Here is a 6378-nt window from a genome sequence, read left to right on the forward strand (position 1 = left end):
AGGAAAGCCTGTAAGAATCAACAGACTTCTCAACACAAACTTTCAAGTCAAGAAGGGCTTGAGGTGAAGTATTTAAAGTTCCAAAAGAAAACAACTTCCAACCCAGATTGATGTACCCTGAAAAACTATCTTTGAAAATTGATAGAAAAATAAGATACTTTCATGATAAACAACAACTGATGAAATTCATAACCACCAAACCAACACTACAAAGAATACTAAAGACACTCTAGAAAGACACAAAGATAACTACAATCCCAAAAACAACAGCAGAAGGAAACCACAAAGCATAGCAAACAATTAAACAGAAAAGTTAGAAAGAGAACAGAAAGATAACATGATAGGGATAGGTCAGTACATATTAGTTATGTCCATCAATGTAAATGGTCTCAACTCACCAATAAAAAGAAACAGACTGGAAAAGGTAGATTAAGAAATAAAATCCAGGGGCTGGGGATTTAGCTCAGCAGCATAAGTGCCTTCCTTTGCAAGTGTGTGGTCAGGAGTTCGGTCCCTGGTACTGATAAAAACGAAAAAGACAAAAAAAAAAAAAAAAGAAAGAAAGAAAGAAAATCCAACAAAAGAAACATATTTAACTCAAAAGGAAATTCATGGACTAAAAGTTAAAGAATGGAAAACAATACTCCATGCAACAGGAACCCAGAAAAAAGCAAGAATGAGCAAGAAACAGAAAGTCACTACATCCTTGTTAGGGGAAAACCTGGAGGAAGAGATTATAATCATAAATATGCTTCAAATGTGGGAGCACCCAACTGGGTAAGACAAATCTTAATAGACCTGAAAAGTCAAATAAACAGTAATACAGTTATTTACCTGGCAAGGAAGATACCATGATCATAAAGCTGGTTCTTCCAGGGCGCAGCTTATCCGCTTCACTCCTGATGTGCTGAACCCTGTGCTTTCCCTAAATGTGGGAAAATCGACTGTGTAATTTGTGGTAGCAGGGGACTGTGTTCACGCTGTCTCTTGAAAAAAAAAATAATGCAGTTATATTTGGGGACCTTAACACCCTATTATCACAAAGAGACAGATCAACCAAACAAAAAATCATCAAAGAAATAACAAATCTGAATCAAACTTATGAACAAATGGACCTAGTAGATGTGTATTGAGTATTTCATCCAACAACATCAGAATACACATTATTCTAAACTGCACATAGGTCACTATCTAAAATAGATAATATACTAGTCCACAGAACATTCTTAAGTAAATGCAAGGAATTGAAATAATCCCATGCATGTTATCTAACCATAATTCAATAAAAAATTTCGAAAGTAATGACACAAAATGAACCCCATAAACATATGGAAATTAAAAAACACTCTCCTAAACAACCAATTGCTCACATAAGAACTAAAGAAGAAGCTAAAAAATATCTACAATCAAATGAAAATGCAAATATAAATTACCGGAAACTGTAAGATACAAAGACAAAAGTCCTCAGAGGGAAACTTATAGCGGTAAACTCCCATATCAGGAAAATGGAACACACAAATAAACAACCTAATACTACACTTCAAAGTTCCAGAAAAAGAAGAGCAAGCCAAGTCCAAAGTCGAAAGAAGTGAGGAAATTATAAGGACCAAAGCAGAAATCAATGCAATTGAAACTAAGAAAACAATACAAAGAATTAATGAATCAAAAAGTTGGTTCTTTGAACAAATAAATAAAATTAATAAAACCCTAGCCAACCTTATCAAAGAGAAAAGAAAAAGTTCAAATCTATGCAATATGAAATGAAAAGGTGTGAAATCATCACAGACCTTGCAAACATACAAAAGATCATCAATACCTTCTTTAAAAACCTTTATTGTTATAGGTTCAATAACACAGAAGGAATGACCAGATTCCTAGAAACATATGAAACACCAAAGCTGAATCAAGAAGATGTAAAACTACTGAGTAACCTAATTTCAGTTAACGAAATTGAAAATATATTTAGAATATCACTAACAAAGAAAAGCCCAGGTCCTGATGGATTCACAGTTGAATTCTACAAGAAATTTTGGGAAGATTTAATGCCAACACTCCTCAAACACTTCAATGAAATTGAAAGGGAAGCAAGTCTCCCTATCTCATTCCTGGAAGCAAGTATTACTCTAATACCAAAACCAGAGAATGGATCAACCAAAAGAAAGTACAGACAAATCTCTCTAAAGAACATAGATGCAAAAATCTTCAGTAAAATACTGGCAAATAGAATGCAACAAGTCATCAAGAAGATTATATGTGATCATGTGGGATTCATCTCAGAAATGCAGGAGTGATTCAACATATGCAAATCAATAATGTTACACAGCATATCAACAGAGCCAAGGATAAGAATCACATGAGGAGGGCTGGGGATTTAGCTCAGTGGCATAAGTGCCTGCCTGGCAAGCACGAGGTCATGAGTTTGATCCCCAGTACCACAAAAAACAAACAAACAAAAAAAGATGTTATAGCCGGGCATGGTGGCTCATGCCTGTAATCCTGGCACTCGAGAGCCTGAGGCAGGAGAATCATTGCGAGTTCAAGTCCAGCCTGGGCTACAAAGTGAGCTCAAGGCCTGCCTGAACTGCATAGAGACCCTGTCTCAAAAAAAGACAAAAAAAAAAAAAAAAAAAGAATCACATGATCATCTCAATGGATGCAGAAAAAGCTTTTGACAAAATCCAACACTTGTTCATGATAAAAATCCTACAGAAAATCAGAATAGTCTACTTCAATCTGGTAAAATCCATATATGATAAACCAACAGCCAATATCTTCTTATTAAATAGACAAAAACTGAAAGCTTTCAGCCTAAAATCAGTATAGCTCTGGAAACATTAGCCAGAGCAATTAAACAAGAGAAAGAAATAAAAGGGAGAAGGATAGAAAGAAAGACATTGTTATTATTTGCAGAAGATAGTATACTCTACATAGAAGATGTCCCAAACTCCATTGAAAGAGTTCTAGATGTAATAACCAAATTCAGTAATGTATCTGGATACAAGGTCAACACTCAAAAATCAACAGCATTCTTGTATGCAAACAACAAACTCACTGAGAGAGAAATAAGGGAAACCACACCCTTCAAAATAGCATCCAAAAAACTGAAATTCTTAGAAATCAATCTAACAAAGAAAGTAAAAGATCTATACATTGAAAATTATGTTACTCTGAAAAAGGAAATCGGAGAGGATTTCAGAAAATGGAAAGATACTCCCTGTGCATGGATAGGAAGAACAACATTGTGAAAATGGCCATTCTCACAAACTTGTTATACAGATTTAATGCAATTCCATTTAAAATACCATTCGCAAACCTTACAGATCTAGAGAAATCATCCCTCAAATTCATCTGGGAATAGAAGAAACCTAGAATAGCAAATGCAATTCTGGACAACAAAGGTAAAGCAGGAGGCATCACAATCCCTGAGTTGAAATTAATATTACAAAGCTACTATGATAAAATCAGCATGGTACTGGAACAAAAACAGATCTGAAGATCAATGGAACAGATTAAAAGATATAGTCACAGCTACAAATACACTGATCCATCTCATCTTTGACAAAGGGATGGCAAACACATTCACTAGAAGAAACATAGCCTCTTTAATGAAACAATAAGTGGTGGTGGTGGGAAAACTGGCTTTCCATATGCTGAGACTAAAAACTAGATCCATGTCTACGACAATGCAGTAAACTAAAGTCATAAGATAGCTAAAATGACTATACTATTAATTGTATTATTATTTCTTAGAAAAGAATACTTATATGATTACATCAACTTTATAAGTCTATATCTGGTAATCTCAGGAACTTTTTTTTTTAAGGTAACAATATGGAATATTACAACCATTGCCAAATTTCTATCATGTTGTTTTGTAAACCTATACTGCTATTATTTTGGGTTTGCTGTTGTTGTCTCTTTTGCTTTTTGTTTTTCTTTTCTGTATTTTTTTCTCTTAAATAAAAAAGCCCACAGACTCAGTTACATAAGCATTCTACCACTGATGTACATCCTCAGCCTTTACAAAAATACACACACACACACACACACACACACACATATATATATATATATATATATGCTTTATTTTGATACCTGCTCTTGCTAAGTTGCCAGGGCTGGGCTCAAACTTGTTGTCCTCCTGGCATCTAGGGTAACAGGTATTTGCCACTGTGCCCAGTTGGATGTTTTACATTTAAACAGTGATCCTTAAGCATTACTGTGCATTAAAATTCCCCAGAGGCTTGTTAAAACAGATTGCTGGGTAATATGTCTAGATTTTCATTGTGCCAGCTTAAAAGTTTTGAATTTCTCACAAGCTCCCAGCTGATGGTGATGTTACTGGACTGGGGATCACATTTGGAAGTTCTCTGTAACCTACTGCCTCCCATCAAGACCAAAGAGTCTACCACCATAATGAAGCAAGAAAAGGCTTATGTTCTTGGGACTCAGTTTCCAGAGATCCTGGGGACACTTCTAATCTTCTTCTATCTATCCAGGAAAACCAAACAATTGGGTCTACTCTGGGGAAAGTACAATGTATAGAATGTGTTCACAGAACACATCATTTCTTTTTTTAATTTGTTTTATTTCATTTTCAAGATAATCAAATACCACAAATCAAGACAGAACAAAGCCAATCAAGACAATGCAGCCAAATTGGTGCAGAATTTCAGAGTAGGATACCAGGAAAACAGTAATAGCTACCATACTATATCTTGTTATTTTCACAATAGCTTTCCATTCCATCAGGTATAGCAAAATCAAACAAAAATAAAACACAATAAACCAGTTGAAACAGAATATTGAACAAAGCAAAACAATTAATCAGAACAAAGCAAAATAGTGAAAACAGTATTGGGCTTCAAAGACAAGACAGAATGAAATCTCCCATATTGCATACTGTCATCCTCCAGAGAGATGTTCAGACCGCTGGCCCCAGGCTTGCATAATCAACCAAACAATACAAGTATTTAGTGGCTTTATGTACCTTAGTTGCTATTAACTCAGGCTGTCCTCGAAACCACCTGGTTGCTAATGGGGGGGGGGGGCTCAGTTGATTTTCAGCTCACTTGCAGGTAGGCGTGCGCTGCTTACCAAGAAGGCTGGATCATTGATTTCTTGGTGGGTCCCCCAAGACCTGGCACAGCTGGTTCTCAGGAGATGCTGGCTTTTCTCTTCTGGAGCGCGTGCAGGTTGTGTTGCTTACCAGGAAGGTTGGATCATTGATTTCTTCGTGGGTCCCCCAAGACCCGGCATGATGGATTCTCGGGAAACACTGGTTTTTCTGGTGAGCACGCAGCTTGCAGTGCTTACCTGGAAGACTGGATCATTGATTTCTTGGTAGGTCTCCCAAGTCCCGGCATGGTGGATTCTTGGGAAATACTGGCTTTTTTCTTCCTGGAGTATGTGCAGTTTGTGCTGCTTATCAAGAAGGCCGGATTGTTGATTTCTTAAGGTCCCCAAGACTCAGCCTGACAGATTCTTGGGAGATGCTGGCTTTTTTGTTCCTGGGAACACACAATTTCTGTAAGGAGCTGGACATACGCTGGCTGAGGCTCAGTTTCTAACCCAGCACTTACTGCTACCAATAACTGATTCATATACAGTATGATCTCAGTTCTTTTTCAGAAATAACTAAAAGAGTTAAAATTGAAGAGCAGTATTTGCCAAGTATAGCCAACTGTCATTTGGAGTTTTGATATAAGGATATATTCAACCTGATCTGTGGAGGGTGTCAATTAGCACTATCTTGCAAGGCTGAGGAAAGAGCCATTACCCTTGCAAGCTCCCCTCAGAGTTGTTGTTCACACTTACCTTATAAAGAACACAGATAGCTTTCTAGAGGCAGTGTCATGAGTTGAACGTAACACTCACCATACCATCCCCTTGTCTTTTCATTTCAATGTTCCCGCCTCCTACCTGGAATCCCACTGAGCTTAAGTCACTGTGCTTTTAGGCAACAAAGCATAGTGTGGCTGTATATTAAAATTACTTGGGAAGCTCTTTAAAAACCCCAATGCTGAGGACCCCAACCCAGAAAATTTATGTCAGAATCTCTGTGGATGGCCTTGGCATATACATTAAAAACAAAATACTATGTGATGCTAATACCAACCAAGTTTAGAAAAATAGTGACTAAAAAATAGGCTCTGGTATGGGGCAGGTTCCATTTTCAGGCGAGCTGCTTGTAACAAGGTAACCTTGTGCAAATGGTCTAACCTCTCTGAGTCTCGATTTCTCCATTTGTAAAAATTGGCACAGAAGTAGAACCTAATAGAGTTATTTCATGGGTCACAGGATTTTAGGAGGCTCAAATGGGATGGTGTTTTGTTTTGTTTTGGTTTGGTTTGGTTTGGTTGGGTTGGGTTTGTTTTT

At 36.9% G+C, this 6378-nt stretch overlaps 1 non-coding gene across 1 annotated transcript; it reads left to right on the plus strand.

The window, feature by feature from the left end:
• The first annotated feature begins 826 nt into the window (after nt 1-826).
• On the plus strand, nt 827-990 carry LOC111757148 (U1 spliceosomal RNA). Its single transcript, XR_002791518.1, has one exon. It is a non-coding gene; the product is annotated as a U1 spliceosomal RNA (small nuclear RNA).
• The last annotated feature ends 5388 nt before the right edge of the window (nt 991-6378 follow it).

The sequence above is a fragment of the Cavia porcellus genome, unplaced genomic scaffold, assembly GCF_034190915.1.
Source record: "Cavia porcellus strain 051 isolate PalLab524CR breed Dunkin Hartley unplaced genomic scaffold, mCavPor4.1 scaffold_3, whole genome shotgun sequence".
Taxonomy (NCBI): domain Eukaryota; kingdom Metazoa; phylum Chordata; class Mammalia; order Rodentia; family Caviidae; genus Cavia; species Cavia porcellus.